Below are 16092 nucleotides of genomic sequence, written 5' to 3'. Positions count from 1 at the left end.
ACAGTGATGATCAGGTGCTAAATAGTGACCCGTTTATTAACAGTGATCATCAGGATCAGGTGCTAAATAGTGACCCGTTTATTAACAGTGATGACGGTCAGGTGCTAAATAGTGACCCGTTTATTAACAGTGATGATCAGGTGCTAAATAGTGACCCGTTTATTAACAGTGATCATCAGGTGCTAAATAGTGACCAGTTCATTAACAGTGATGATCAGGATCAGGTGCTAAATAGTGACCAGTTTATTAACAGTGATGATCAGGGTCAGGTGCTAAATAGTGACCCGTTTATTAACAGTGATGATCAGGTGCTAAATAGTGACCAGTTCATTAACAGTGATGATCAGGATCAGGTGCTAAATAGTGACCAGTTTATTAACAGTGATGATCAGGGTCAGGTGCTAAATAGTGACCCGTTTATTAACAGTGATGGTCAGGTGCTAAATAGTGACCCGTTCATTAACAGTGATGATCAGGGTCAGGTGCTAAATAGTGACCAGTTTATTAACAGTGATGATTAGGTGCTAAATAGTGACCAGTTTATTAACAGTGATGATCAGGTGCTAAATAGTGACCAGTTTATTAACAGTGATGATCAGGTGCTAAATAGTGACCCGTTTATTAACAGTGATGATCAGGACCAGGTGCTAAATAGTGACCAGTTTATTAACAGTGATGATCAGGTGCTAAATAGTGACCAGTTGATCAGGGTCAGGTGCTAAATAGTGACCAGTTTATTAACAGTGATGATCAGGTGCTAAATAGTGACCAGTTTATTAACAGTGACTGATCAGGTGCTAAATAGTGACCAGTTTATTAACAGTGATGATCAGGTGCTAAATAGTGACCAGTTTATTAACAGTGATGATCAGGTGCTAAATAGTGACCAGTTGATTAACAGGGATCAGGTGCTAAATAGTGCGGACCCGTTTATTAACAGTGATGATCGGTAATCAGGTGCTAAATAGTGACCTAGAAGCTTATAACAGAAAGATGATCAGGTGTTAAATAGTGACCAGTTTAACAGTGATGATCAGGTGCTAAATAGTGATCGTTACACAGTGATGATCAGGTGCTAAATAGTGACCAGTTTATTAACAGTGATGATCAGGTGCTAAATAGTGACCAGTTTATTAACAGTGATGATCAGGTGCTGGGATTAGTGACCAGTTTATTAGCTCGTTAGCAGTAGCCGTCACATGAAAACATGTTGTATCGAATCCATCGAAGGACCGTGCCTCAGCGCCTGACATGCTCAGTCAGTTCGTCTCTGATACTGCGATTGCGAAGTCAGCAGTCAATCAACCAATCAGTGAATCCTCTTGATGCGCGACAGGAACATGGGCCCCCCAGGTCTGACCCTGCTGTGGAACAACAAGGAGGCCTAACGAGGGGTGTGGCCTAACGGGGTAAGAAGGTGAAGTGTTCCTGGAGTGGAAGGGCTCCCTCCTCCAGGTCTTGAAGCTCCACCCCTGGACAGGTGTTTAGACCGCTCCACCACTCCTGGTTCTCAGAGCGGGACACCGTGCAGGTGGAGAGACGGCCACGCCCCCCGGATTCGACCCGCAGCCAGCGCAGACCTGGGAACAGACAGGATGTGATGAGACAGATGATGAGACAGATCAGTAACAGCTGGAGGAGAGGGCTGTGGATTTGCTTTTTCAGGTTAAAGGTCAACATAGGCCTGGCCCAGGACTGTTTTTACACCCCAGGTATGTCTGATGTAGGCCAGGTATGTCTATTTTGGGCCAGGTATGTCTGGCATGTGGAAGGTGTGTCTGGATGTAGGCCAGGTATGTCTATTTTTAACCAGGCATGTCTGTATAAAATGTAGGCATGTCTGCATGGTAACAGGCATGTCCAATGCAGGGCCAGGCATGTATGTATGTGGGTCAGGTATGTCCTGTATGTAAACAGGCATGTCTGTATGCGTAGGCATGTCCGTATGCAGGCCAGGCATGTCTGGATGTGTGGCCAGGCATGTCCGTATGCAGCCAGGTATGTCTGGATGTGGGCCAGGTATGTCTGTATGCAGGGCAGGTATGTCTCAGTATTGTAGGCCAGATATGCATATTTTTAACAGGTATGTCTGTATGCAGGCCAGGCATGTCTATTTTTAAATAGGCATGTCTGTATATTGCAAAGCTTGGATTTTGCATCATTAAAGCATGAATTCATACCTGAGAAGTTGTGTCTGTAGTGTGGGCAGCCTGGCCCTCTCCCTCAGCCTCACAGCTCCATGCTGCCCTCCTGGACCAGAGAACAGCCAGCTACGATCATTAGAACATGGAGCATCCAGCAGAACCTGGGAGGAGGGAGGGAGGGGAAGAGGGAGGGGAAGAGGGAGGGGGAGAGGGGGAGAGGGAGGAGGGAGGGGGAGGGAGGAGGGAAGAGAGGGAGGGGGAAGAGGGAGGTGGGAGGAGGGGGAAGAGGGAGGAAGAGAGGGATGGGGAAGAGGGAGGGAGGGGGAAGAGGGAAGGGGGAAGAGGGAGAAGAGGGAAGGGGGAAGAGGGAGAAGGAGGGAGGATGAAGAGGGAGAGAAGAGGGAGGAGGGAGGGAGAAGATAGGAGGGGGGAGAAGAAAAGAGAGAGGGAGGGGGAGAAGAGGGAGGGAGGGAGTGGATGGAGGTGGAATGGAGGAGGAAGAGGGAGGGGAAGGAGGAGGAGAGGAGGAGGAAGGAAGTGGGAGGGGGTGAAGGGAGGAGGGGGAAGGGAGGGGGGGTAAAGGGAGGAGGGGGAAGGAGGGGGAAGGGGAGGGAGGGGGAGAGAGAAGAGGGAGAGAAGAGGGAGGGGGAGAGAGAAGATGGGAGGAGGAGAAGAGGGAGGGAGGGAGGGGAAGGAGGGAGGGAGGAGGGAGAGTAAGGAGGAGGAGAGAGAAGAGGAGGAGAGGGGAGAGGGAGGGAGAGGAGAGAGAAGAGGGGAGGAGGAGAGGAGGAGAGGGGAGAGGGAGGAAGGAGAGAGAAGTGGGAGGAGAGGGGAGAGGGAGGAGAGGGAAGAGGGATGAGGGGAGAGGGGGAGAAAGACAATTAGAGAATTAATAGGTGGGGGGCCAACAAACCAGTAAATCTAGATAGTAAATGAAACCAGCAGCAGGAGGCATAAGCTCTGGGGGAGGGGGGGCACAGAGACAGACAGAGATACATGGTGAGAGCACTATTCAAATGACTAGTATTCCCAGCCTCATGGTCTCTAGCCCCTAAATCCATCAACCCCCTTCTGTTTCAAGAGGAGAAAGAGGAGAGAAACAGAGGAGAGAGAACAGAGGAGAGAGAACAGAGAGAACAGAGTAGAGAGAACAGAGGAGAGAGAACAGAGATTAGAGAACAGAGGAGAGAGAACAGAGGAGAGAGAACAGAGAGGAGAGAACAGAGAGGAGAGAAACAGAGATAGGGAGAGAAACAGAGAGAGAGAGAGAGAACAGAGGAGAGAGAACAGAGGAGGAGAGAACAGAGAGGAGAGGAGTAGAGAGAACAGAGGAGAGAACAGAGAGGGAGAGAACAGAGAGGAGAGAACAGAGAGGAGAGAGGGAGAGGAGAGAGAACAGAGGAGAGAGAACAGAGAGGAGAGGAGAGAGAACAGAGAGGAGAGGAGAGAAGAGAGAGAATAGAACAGAGCAACAGAGAGAGAAGAGAGGAGAGAACAGAGGAGAGAAACAGAGAGGAGAGAACAGAGAGGAGAGAGAACAGAGAGGAGAGAACAGAGAGAATAGAACAGAGGAGAACAGAGGAGAATAGAGGAGAGAAACAGAGAGAGAACAGAGAGGAGAGAACAGAGGAGAGAACAGAGGAGAGAACAGAGAGAGAGAACAGAGAGAATAGAACATAGGAGAGAACAGAGAGGAGAGAACAGAGTAGAGAACAGAGAGGAGAGAACAGAGAGGAGAGAACAGAGAGGAGAGAACAGAGAGGAGAGAACAGAGAGGAGAGAACAGAGAGAACAGAGCAGAGCAAACAGAGAGAGAACAGAGAGGAGAGAACAGAGAGGAGAGAACAGAGAACAGAGCAGAGAGGAAGGTGACTGTAACGTAGAGTCCTGTGTGATGCCATGACGGTGATGCCAGCTGCTGAGGGTGATGAGATAGAATGGGCTCACCCGGTGGTAGAGGCGTGGCCTCTCCTCCACAGGGCCTCTCCAGTCAGTGAGACGGCACTAATGAGAGCCACAGAGGAGAACAAGAGCTAATCCTAGCCCTGTGGGAGAGGAGATGAGAGGCAGGGCGGGAGAGAGAGGAAGAGAGGCAGGGGGAGAGGAAGAGAGGCAGGGGGAGAGAGGAGAGAGGAAGATATGCTAGGGGGGAGATATTAGAGGAAGAGAGGCTATGCATATATTTAAAACATATTTATATATTTAAAACACATGCTATGATATGATAAAGATATGCTATGCATATATTTAGCCATATGCTGGTGTATATTAAACACATGCTATGATGAAGATTAACATTATGCTATGTGGACATAAACATATACAGGAGAATGAAGAGAGGCAGGGAGAGAGGAAGAGAGGCAGGGGAGAGGAGGAAGAGAGGCAGGGGGAGAGAGGAAGAGAGGCAGGGGGAGAGAGGGAGAGAGGCAGGGGAAGAGAGGAAGAGAGGCAGGGGGAGAGAGGGAGAGAGGCAGGGGGGAGAGAGGAAGAGAGGCAGGGGGGAGAGAGAGGAAGAGAGGCAGGGGGAGAGAGAGAAAGAGAGGCAGGAGACCCCAGATCCCAGCTGGGCTGTGATACAGCCCGGGATTGGAACCAGGGTCTGTAGTGTGCCTCTAGCACGGAGATGCAGTGCCTTCGACCACTATGGAGTTTTTTTTTAACTTGTCTAAAAAAAAAAGATATATAAATATATTATTTTGCAAACAAAGATAATGGTTCCGTTGCGCGTGAGTCCGCTACTGGCACATTGTCCTTCAACAGGGAATGTTCCAAATACCCGGCAGAAATGGGGGGTATTACTGGAAAATGGCCCGGTTCAGAATAGCTGCAGTGTCTTTCAACTGATCTGGGCTGCTGTGTTATTTACAGGCATGTCGCTACACCTGCAATAACATCTGCTAATGTGACCAGATATACAGGGTCTGATTTGACGACCGTTCGGGAGGAACGAGAGCGCCCCCGCTGGAAACTGCAGGATGGAGACGCTCACTTCAGAGAAATTAAAACCGTTAACGTGGCTCTTCCTCAGTCCAGGACTCTTGCAGCCTGTCTCCTGGCCCCTTCTTAAAAACCCATTGGAGAAACCAGTCTGAAGGGAGGGAGTGTCTCCTATAGATACGGATGGGAAGGAGGTAAGGAGATAGGATGCACTGGAGATGGAGCCCTTGTGTCTTCTTCCTCACCTTGTCATATTCCGGCCTCACTCTGCCCAAAGATCCGTCCATCCTGATTGGACACCGTGACAGTGCTGCTCAAAGCGATTGGGGGATGAAGGATTCCAGGGTTTTGGCCAGCCAATCACATCGGTGTGGGTCCATTTCATTACAACACAACAGAGCTGGAACACAACGACAGATAAGACTAGACTCAAGTTATCAATATAACGGTGTTAACCAGCCGGGGGGACAGCCCATTAATGAGTTTAACAGGACCTGGGTTAACAGTCAGGGGGGTGGGACAGCCCATTAATGAGTTTAACAGGACCTGGGTTAACAGTCAGGGGGGTGGAACAGACCATTAATGAGTTTAACAGGACCTGGGTTAGCAGTCAGGGGGTGGAACAGCCCATTAATGAGTTTAACAGGACCTGGTTAACAGTCAGGGGGGTGGAACACCCTATTAATGAGTTTAACAGGACCTGCTTAGCAGTCAGGGGTGGAACAGCCAATTAATCGAGTTTAACAGACCTGGGTTAACAGTCAGGGGGGTGGAAACAGCCCATTAATGAGTTTAACAGGACCTGGGTTAGCAGTCAGGGGGGAACAGACCATTAATGAGTTTAACAGGACCTGGGTAGCAGTCAGGGGGGGGGTGGAAACAGCCCATTAATGAGTTTAACAGGACCTGGGTTAACAGTCAGGGGGTGGAACAGCCCATTAATGAGTTTAACAGGACCTGGGTTAGCAGTCAGGGGGTGGAACAGACCATTAATGAGTTTAACAGGACCTAAGCAACAGTCAGGGGGGGTGGAACAGACCATTAATGAGTTTAACAGGACCTGGGTTAACAGTCAGGGGTGGAACAGACCATTAATGAGTTTAACAGGACCTGGGTAACAGTCAGGGGGGTGGAACAGACCATTAATGAGTTTAACAGACCTGGGTTACAGTCAGGGGGTGGAACAGACCATTAATGAGTTTTAACAGGACCTGCTAACAGTCAGGGGGTGGAACAGACCATTAATGAGTTTAACAGGACCTGGGTTAGCAGTCAGGGGGTGGAAACAGACCATTAATGAGTTTAACAGGACCTGGGTTAACAGTCAGGGGGTGGAACAGACCATTAATGAGTTTAACAGACCTGCTAACAGTCAGGGGGTGGAACAGACCATTAATGAGTTTAACAGGACCTGGGTTAGCAGTCAGGGGGGAACAGACCATTAATGAGTTTAACAGGACCTGGGTTAGCAGTCAGGGGGGAACAGACCATTAATGAGTTTAACAGGACCTGGGTTAACAGTCAGGGGGGTGGAACAGACCATTAATGAGCCTAACAGGACCTGGGCTAACAGTCAGGGGTGGAACAGACCATTAATGAGTTTAACAGGACCTGCAACAGTCAGGGGGGGTGGAACAGACCATTAATGAGTTTAACAGGACCTGGGTTAACAGTCGGGGGGTGGGACAGCCCATTAATGAGTTTAACAGGACCTGGGTTAACAGTCAGGGGGGGTGGAACAGACCATTACTGAGTTTAACAGGACCTGGGTTAACAGTCAGGGGGGAACAGTCCATTAATGAGTCTAACAGGACCTGGCTAACAGTCAGGGGGAACAGTCCATTAATGAGTCTAACAGGACCTGGGTTAGCAGTCAGGGGGGTGGAACAGTCCATTAATGAGTTTAACAGGACCTGGGTTAACAGTCAGGGGGGGAACAGTCCATTAATGAGTTTAACAGGACCTGCTAACAGTCAGGGGGAACAGTCCATTAATGAGTCTAACAGGACCTGGGTAGCAGTCAGGGGGGTGGAACAGTCCATTAATGAGTTTAACAGGACCTGGGTAGCAGTCAGGGGGTGGAACAGCCCATTAATGAGTTTAACAGGACCTGCTAACAGTCAGGGGGGTGGAACAGTCCATTAATGAGTTTAACAGGACCTGCTTAACAGTCAGGGGTGGAACAGCCCATTAATGAGTTTAACAGACCTGGGTTAACAGTCAGGGGGGGGTGGAACAGTCCATTACTGAGTTTAACAGGACCTGGGTTAACAGTCAGGGGGTGGAACAGTCCATTACTGAGTTTAACAGGACCTGGGCTAACAGTCAGGGGGTGGAACAGTCCATTACTGAGTTTAACAGGACCTGGGTTAACAGTCAGGGGGGTGGAACAGCCCATTAATGAGTTTAACAGGACCTGGGTTAACAGTCAGGGGGTGGAACAGTCCATTACTGAGTTTAACAGGACCTGGGTTAACAGTCAGGGGGTGGAACAGCCCATTAATGAGTTTAACAGGACCTGCTAACAGTCAGGGGGTGGAACAGTCCATTAATGAGTTTAACAGGACCTGGGTTAACAGTCAGGGGGTGGAACAGCCCATTAATGAGTTTAACAGGACCTGGGTTAACAGTCAGGGGGGTGGAACAGTCCATTACTGAGTTTAACAGGACCTGCTAACAGTCAGGGGGGAACAGTCCATTAATGAGTTTAACAGGACCTGGGCAACAGTCAGGGGGGTGGAACAGTCCATTACTGAGTTTAACAGGACCTGGGTTAACAGTCAGGGGGGAAACAGTCCATTAATGAGTTTAACAGGACCTGCTAACAGTCAGGGGGGTAGAACAGTCCATTACTGAGTTTAACAGGACCTGCTAACAGTCAGGGGGGAACAGTCCATTAATGAGTTTAACAGGACCTGGGTTAACAGTCAGGGGGGTGGAACAGACCATTAATGAGTTTAACAGGACCTGCTAACAGTCAGGGGGAACAGTCCATTAATGAGTCTAACAGGACCTGGGTTAGCAGTCAGGGGGGACAGACCATTAATGAGTTTAACAGGACCTGGGTAACAGTCAGGGGGTGGAACAGCCCATTAATGAGTTTAACAGGACCTGGGTTAACAGTCAGGGGGGTGGAACAGTCCATTACTGAGTTTAACAGGACCTGGGTTAGCAGTCAGGGGGTGGAACAGCCCATTAATGAGTTTATCAGGACCTGGGTTAACAGTCAGGGGGTGGAACAGCCCATTAATGAGTTTAACAGGACCTGCTAACAGTCAGTGGAACAGCCCATTAATGAGTTTAACAGGACCTGGGTTAGCAGTCAGGGGGTGGAACAGACCATTAATGAGTTTAACAGGACCTGGGTAGCAGTCAGGGGGGGGAACAGTCCATTAATGAGTTTAACAGGACCTGGGTTAGCAGTCAGAGGGGGGGGGGTGGAACAGCCCATTAATGAGTTTAACAGGACCTGGGTTAACAGTCAGGGGAACAGACCATTAATGAGTTTAACAGGACCTGCTAACAGACAGGGGGGTGGAACAGACCATTAATGAGTTTAACAGGACCTGGGTTAGCAGTCAGGGGGGTGGAACAGACCATTAATGAGTTTAACAGGACCTGGGTTAACAGTCAGGGGGTGGAACAGACCATTAATGAGTTTAACAGGACCTGGGTTAACAGTCAGGGGGGTGGAAACAGACCATTAATGAGTTTAACAGGACCTGGGTAGCAGTCAGGGGGTGGAACAGACCATTAATGAGTTTAACAGGACCTGGGTAACAGTCAGGGGGTGGAAACAGCCCATTCATGAGTTTAACAGGACCTGGGTTAACAGTCAGGGGGTGGAACAGACCATTAATGAGTTTAACAGGACCTGGGTTAGCAGTCAGGGGTGGAACAGACCATTAATGAGTTTAACAGGACCTGGGTTAACAGTCAGGGGGGTGGAACAGCCCATTAATGAGTTTAACAGGACCTGGGTTAACAGTCAGGGGGTGGAACAGACCATTAATGAGTTTAACAGGACCTGGGTTAACAGTCAGGGGGGGGGGTGGAAAACAGACCACAATGAGTTTAACAGGACCTGCTTAGCAGTCAGGGGGGAACAGACCATTAATGAGTTTAACAGGACCTGGCTAACAGTCAGGGGGTGGAACAGACCATTAATGAGTTTAACAGGACCTGCTTAACAGTCAGGGGGTGGAAACAGCCCATTAATGAGTTTAACAGGACCCAAGAAGCAGTCAGGGGGGGAACAGACCATTAATGAGTTTAACAGGACCTGGGTTAGCAGTCAGGGGTGGAACAGACCATTAATGAGTTTAACAGGACCTGCTAACAGTCAGGGGGTGGAACAGACCATTAATGAGTTTAACAGGACCTGGGTTAGCAGTCAGGGGGGTGGAACAGACCATTAATGAGTTTAACAGGACCTGGGTTAGCAGTCAGGGGGGGAACAGTCCATTAATGAGTTTAACAGGACCTGGGTTAACAGTCAGGGGGGTGGAACAGCCCATTAATGAGTTTAACAGGACCTGGGTTAACAGTCAGGGGGTGGAAACAGCCCATTAATGAGTTTAACAGGACCTGGGTTAACAGTCAGGGGTGGAACAGCCCATTAATGAGTTTAACAGGACCTGGGCTAACAGTCAGGGGGGTGGAACAGCCCATTAATGAGTTTAACAGGACCTGGGTTAGCAGTCAGGGGGGACAGACCATTAATGAGTTTAACAGGACCTGGGTTAACAGTCAGGGGGGTGGAACAGCCCATTAATGAGTTTAACAGGACCTGGGTTAACAGTCAGGGGGGTGGAAACAGTCCATTACTGAGTTTAACAGGACCTGGGTAGCAGTCAGGGGGGTGGAACAGCCCATTAATGAGTTTATCAGACCTGCTAACAGTCAGGGGGGTGGAACAGCCCATTAATGAGTTTAACAGGACCTGGGTTAACAGTCAGGGGGTGGAACAGCCCATTAATGAGTTTAACAGGACCTGGGTAGCAGTCAGGGGGGGTGGAACAGCCCATTAATGAGTTTATCAGGACCTGGGTAACAGTCAGGGGGGAACAGCCCATTAATGAGTTTAACAGGACCTGGGTTAGCAGTCAGGGGGTGGAACAGACCATTAATGAGTTTAACAGGACCTGCTTAGCAGTCAGGGGGGAACAGTCCATTAATGAGTTTAACAGACCTGGGTTAGCAGTCAGAGGGGGGTGGAACAGACCATTAATGAGTTTAACAGGACCTGGGTTAACAGTCAGGGGTGGAACAGACCATTAATGAGTTTAACAGACCCTGGGTTAACAGTCAGGGGGAACAGACCATTAATGAGTTTAACAGGACCCTGGGTTAACAGACAGGGGGTGGAAACAGACCATTAATGAGTTTAACAGGACCTGGGTTAGCAGTCAGGGGGGTGGAACAGACCATTAATGAGTTTAACAGGACCTGGGTTAACAGTCAGGGGGTGGAAAACAGACCATTAATGAGTTTAACAGGACCTGCTAACAGTCAGGGGGGTGGAACAGACCATTAATGAGTTTAACAGGACCTGGGTTAACAGTCAGGGGGGGGTGGGAACAGACCATTAATGAGTTTAACAGGACCTGGGTTAGCAGTCAGGGGGGGGTGGAACAGACCATTAATGAGTTTAACAGGACCTGGGTAACAGTCAGGGGGTGGAACAGCCCATTAATGAGTTTAACAGGACCTGGGTTAACAGTCAGGGGGGGGTGGAACAGACCATTAATGAGTTTAACAGGACCTGCTAGCAGTCAGGGGGGTGGAACAGACCATTAATGAGTTTAACAGGACCTGGGTTAACAGTCAGGGGGGTGGAACAGCCCATTAATGAGTTTAACAGGACCTGCTAACAGTCAGGGGTGGAACAGACCATTAATGAGTTTAACAGGACCTGGGTTAACAGTCAGGGGGGTGGAACAGACCATTAATGAGTTTAACAGGACCTGGGTTAGCAGTCAGGGGGAACAGACCATTAATGAGTTTAACAGGACCTGGGTTAACAGTCAGGGGGTGGAAACAGCCCATTAATGAGTTTAACAGGACCTGGGTTAGCAGTCAGGGGGTGGAACAGACCATTAATGAGTTTAACAGACCTGGGTTAACAGTCAGGGGGGTGGAACAGACCATTAATGAGTTTAACAGGACCTGGGTTAGCAGTCAGGGGGAACAGACCATTAATGAGTTTAACAGGACCTGCTAGCAGTCAGGGGGTGGAACAGACCATTAATGAGTTTAACAGGACCTGGGTTAGCAGTCAGGGGAAACAGTCCATTAATGAGTTTAACAGGACCTGGGTTAACAGTCAGGGGGTGGAAACAGCCCATTAATGAGTTTAACAGGGACCTGGGTTAACAGTCAGGGGGGTGGAAACAGCCCATTAATGAGTTTAACAGGACCTGGGTTAACAGTCAGGGGGGTGGAACAGCCCATTAATGAGTTTAATAGGACCTGGGCTAACAGTCAGGGGGGTGGAAACAGCCCATTAATGAGTTTAACAGGACCTGGGTTAACAGTCAGGGGTGTGGAAACAGCCCATGAATGAGTTTAACAGGACCTAAAGTTAGCAGTCCTGCCCCTACACCCTAACCCCCTACACCCTTAGCCCCTACACCCTAACCCCTACACCCTTAGCCCTGCAACTTTAGCCCCTGCACTCTAACCTAGACCCTAACCCCCTTACACCCTTAGCCCCTACACCCTAATTAGCCCCCCTACACCCCTAACCTACACCCTAACCCCTTACACCCTACACCCTAGCCCCCTTACACCCCAACCCCTTTAAGTCCCCCTGCACCCAACCCCTTAGCCCCTACACCCTAACCCCTTAACCCCCCTACACCCCTAACCTACACCCCCTAACCCTCTTACACCCCTACACCCTAATTAGCCCTACTTACACCCTAACCCCCTTATCCCCTACACCTAACCCCCTTATCCCCCTACACCCTAACCCCTTAGCCCCTACACCCTAACCCCTTAGCCCTACACCCAACCCCTTAGCCCCTACACCCTAACCCCTTATCCCCTACACCCCAACCCCTAACCCCTACACCCTTTAACCCCAGCCCCTACACCCCCAACCCCTTAGCCCCTACACCCTAACAGTGTAATGCTCCTGACCTGGGTCAGCAGTCTGTAGTATAGCCAAGGCCTTCCCTCCAGGAGCAGAGCAGAGATCCAGGACCCTGTCCCTCCTCTACCCCCAGGGCTAAGACAGCAGCAGGGAGGCAGCGTTCATCAGGTAGTAGGGTTTCAGCTGGCCCTGGCGGTGAGGGAGGAGAGGGGTAACGCACTGGGGAGGGGTGGATGAAACACTGCAGGGAGGGAGGAGGAGGACCGGGGTGGGGATGGAGCTAGGCTGGGTGGGAGAGGTAGGGTGAGGGATCAGCTAGGCTGGGTGGGAGAGGTAGGGAGGCTGGGGAGAGAGGAGTCAGAGGCAGGTCTGTGGGGGCAGTAGGCTGACGAAGCCTTGCCCTTGAGGCGTTGTTTGACCTCTGACACCGTGAGCAAAACGGTTGAGCATCACTCCATACTGCCAGCACCCAGGGTTCAACAACACAGCCCTGTAGGAGACAGGAGGAGAGGAGAGGAGGTTGAGCATCACTCCATACTGCCAGCACCCAGGGTTCAACAACACAGCCCTGTAGGAGACAGGAGGAGAGGAGAGGAGGTTGAGCATCACTCCATACTGCCAGCACCCAGGGTTCAACAACACAGCCCTGTAGGAGACAGGAGGAGAGGAGAGGAGGTTGAGCATCACTCCATACTGCCAGCACCCAGGGTTCAACAACACAGCCTGTAGGAGACAGGAGGAGAGGAGAGGAGGAGGTTGAGCATCACTCCATACTGCCAGCACCCAGGGTTCAACAACACAGCCCTGTAGGAGACAGGAGGAGAGGAGAGGAGGTTGAGCATCACTCCATACTGCCAGCACCCAGGGTTCAACAACACAGCCCTGTAGGAGACAGGAGAGGGAGAGGAGGTTGAGCATCACTCCATACTGCCAGCACCCAGGGTTCAACAACACAGCCCTGTAGGAGACAGGAGGAGAGGAGAGGAGGTTGAGCATCACTCCATACTGCCAGCACCCAGGGTTCAACAACACAGCCCTGTAGGAGACAGGAGGAGAGGAGAGGAGGGTTGCCCTGTAGCATCATCACTCCATACTGCCAGCACCCAGGGTTCATCACAACAGCACCCAGCCAACTGTAGGAGACAGGAGGAGAGGAGAGGAGGTTGAGCATCACTCCATACTGCCAGCACCCAGGGTTCAGGAGGAGAGGAGGCAATCACCTCTCCAGCACTTTGTCAGGAGGTGACCAAGAAACCGATGGTCACTCTAACAGAGCTCCAGAGATCCTCTGTGGAGATGGGAGATCTTTCAGAAGGACAACCATCTCTGCATCACTCCACCAATCAGGCCTTTTATGGTAGAGTAGCCAGACGGAAGCCACTCCCTCAGTAAAAGGCTCGCTTGGAGTTTTCAAAGGCACCGAAAAGACTCTCAAACAAGATTCCCTGGTTTGATGAATTAGATTGATCTCTTTGGCCTGAATGCCAAGACTGGAGGAAACCTGGCACCATCCCTACGGTGAAGCATGGTGGTGGGGATTTTTTTCAGCGGCAGGAACTGGGAGACTAGTCAGGATCGAGGCAAAGATGAACGGAACACCGAGAGATCCTTGATGAAAACCTGCTCCAAAGCGCTCAGGACCTCAGACTGGGGCGAAGGTTCACCTTCCAACAGGACAACGACCCTAAGCACAGCCAAGACAATGCAGGAGAGGCTTTCGGGACAAGTCTCTGAATGTCCTTGAGTGTCCCAGCCAGAGCCAGGACTTGAACCCGATCTAACATCTCTGGAGAGGGTCTGAAAATAGCTGGCATAGCGACACTCCCCATCCAACCTGACAGAGCTTGAGAGGATCTACAGAGAAGAATGTGAGAAACTCCTCAAATACAGATGTGCCAAGCTTGTAGTGTCATTACACCAAGAAGACTCCAGGTTGTAACACTGCCAAAGGTGCTTCAACAAAGTACTGAGTAAAGAGGTCTCAATACTTAAGTAAATAAATGTGATTTCAGGTTGTTGTTTATTTTTTAATACATTTGCCAACCCGTCTAAACCTGTTTGTCATTATGGGGTATTGTGATGTCATTATGGGAGTATTGCAAAATGAGAACTTGTTCTCAACTAGCCTACCTGGTTAAATAAAGGTGAAATAAAAAAATTAAAAAAATAAAAAATAAAAATTGTGTGGGGGAAGTCAATGTGGTCTGAATACTTCCAGAATGCACTGCACAACTTTAGACCAGGACCAATAGGGAACACGGTGCCATTTGGGAAACAGACTACAACAGAGTTCCCATCCGATTTAAGTTCAGAGTAATACAACGATTTATAATATAGTTATTGGCACGTAATGCTGCATAGACTGTATAAAAGGATAAGAGGACGAGGTGAACGCGTACATACCTTGCAGACGGCCATAGGGGGCCAAGTTCCTGACCGTACTGTTGGTCAAAACGGTCCAATATGACTTTACACACCCGTTTCTGTTTCTCGGGTCGGGAAGGAACCTGTGAGTTTGAGGAAGACGTCTAGATTCAAACAGGAGGACGGCTGATGAGTGTGTGTAACTAAAAGTATAACTAATCTAATCATTTATTTGATCAAATAACCAACAGTGATTTTTTCATGGTTTAATAGCAGAAACAAATAACCCACAAACGTATCGTCTGCTGGTCCTATACCTGTAGGAACCAACCTTACCCGTTCGGTCGGAACAGTTCGCTCCTCTCTCGACAGGTCCTGTCCACGGTCGGGACCGATAACGGAGTTGCACGACAGTAATCTCAGACATTTCGACGACTGAGACTGTCTCCACTGTAGAATAATTAACTCTCCCGAGACTAAACGTCTAAACATTTCATAAATAAATCTGAATTAAATCAACTTAAGCAAACGGTTGACTGACTGGACTGACATTTCGTTCGTGTTTTTCTTTAGACATGTCCGTCTCTTATAATGTACCCCCTTCTCCTTGGCTATTTTAAACTCAGTTCCCCTCCCTAACATCAAGCAAAATTGAGACCCAAAGATTTTGGATTAGATACGGGTACAAATCGTATACACCTACTCATTCAAGGGTTTTTCTGTATTTTTACTATTTTCTTCATTGTAGAATAATAGTGAAGACATCAACAACTATGAAATAACACATATGGAATCCTGTAGTTACGGAAAAAAAAGTGTTAAATTAAAAATATATTTTATATTTGAGATTCTTCAAAGTAGCCACCCTTTGCCTTGATGACAGCTTTGCAACACTCTTGACATTCTCTCAACCAGCTTCATCTGGAATGTTTTTTCCAACAGTCTTGAAGGAGTTCCCACATATGCTGAGCACTTGTTGGCTGCTTTTCCTTCACTCTAAGGTCCAACTCATCCCAAACCATCTCAAATTGGGTTGAAGCCCGGTGATTGTGGAGGCCAATAGAGTTTGGAATAGAGACAAGGGTACAAATCATATACACATTTATTTGCATTTTATAACAAAAAATGTACAAGGTAGAAAATGTGACTATGAAATCCCAAGAATGTAGCTGTGTGACTAAAGTAACATGTTATGGAAAGGTGATACATGGTAAGGTGATACAGGACATGACTGACCCCGTGACCCCCTGACCCCGTTCACATGGTAAGGTGATAGAGGACAAGACTGACCCCCTGACCTCGTTCACATGGTAACGGGGTCAGTCTCTATGCAGAGTAGAAACGGGGTGAGTCTCTATGCAGAGTAGAAACGGAGTCAGTCTCTATGTAGTGTAGAAACAGAGTCAGTCTCTATGCAGAGTAGAAACGGAGTCAGTCTCTATGCAGAGTAGAAACGGGGTCAGTCTCTATGCAGAGTAGAAACGGGGTCAGTCTCTATGCAGTGTAGAAACAGAGTCAGTCTCTATGCAGAGTAGAAACGGGGTCAGTCTC

At 49.1% G+C, this 16092-nt stretch overlaps 1 long non-coding RNA gene and 1 pseudogene across 1 annotated transcript; one reads left to right on the top strand and one right to left on the bottom strand.

Annotated features, from left to right (window-relative positions):
- Window positions 1-98: 98 nt before the first annotated feature.
- LOC127921872 (uncharacterized) lies at window positions 99-1151 on the top strand. The gene is made up of 6 exons (XR_008109792.1): window positions 99-140; window positions 225-308; window positions 522-599; window positions 645-754; window positions 795-872; window positions 1073-1151. It is a non-coding gene; the product is annotated as an uncharacterized LOC127921872 (long non-coding RNA).
- A 359-nt stretch (window positions 1152-1510) lies between these two features.
- LOC127921873 (tRNA (cytosine(34)-C(5))-methyltransferase, mitochondrial-like) lies at window positions 1511-15078 on the bottom strand (annotated as a pseudogene).
- Between the last annotated feature and the right edge of the window lie 1014 nt (window positions 15079-16092).

This window comes from Oncorhynchus keta, unplaced genomic scaffold (assembly GCF_023373465.1).
Source record: "Oncorhynchus keta strain PuntledgeMale-10-30-2019 unplaced genomic scaffold, Oket_V2 Un_contig_23887_pilon_pilon, whole genome shotgun sequence".
In the NCBI taxonomy this organism is placed as follows: domain Eukaryota; kingdom Metazoa; phylum Chordata; class Actinopteri; order Salmoniformes; family Salmonidae; genus Oncorhynchus; species Oncorhynchus keta.
Note: the sequence above shows the minus strand (reverse complement) of the source record. Positions and strands in the feature narration are given on the sequence as shown.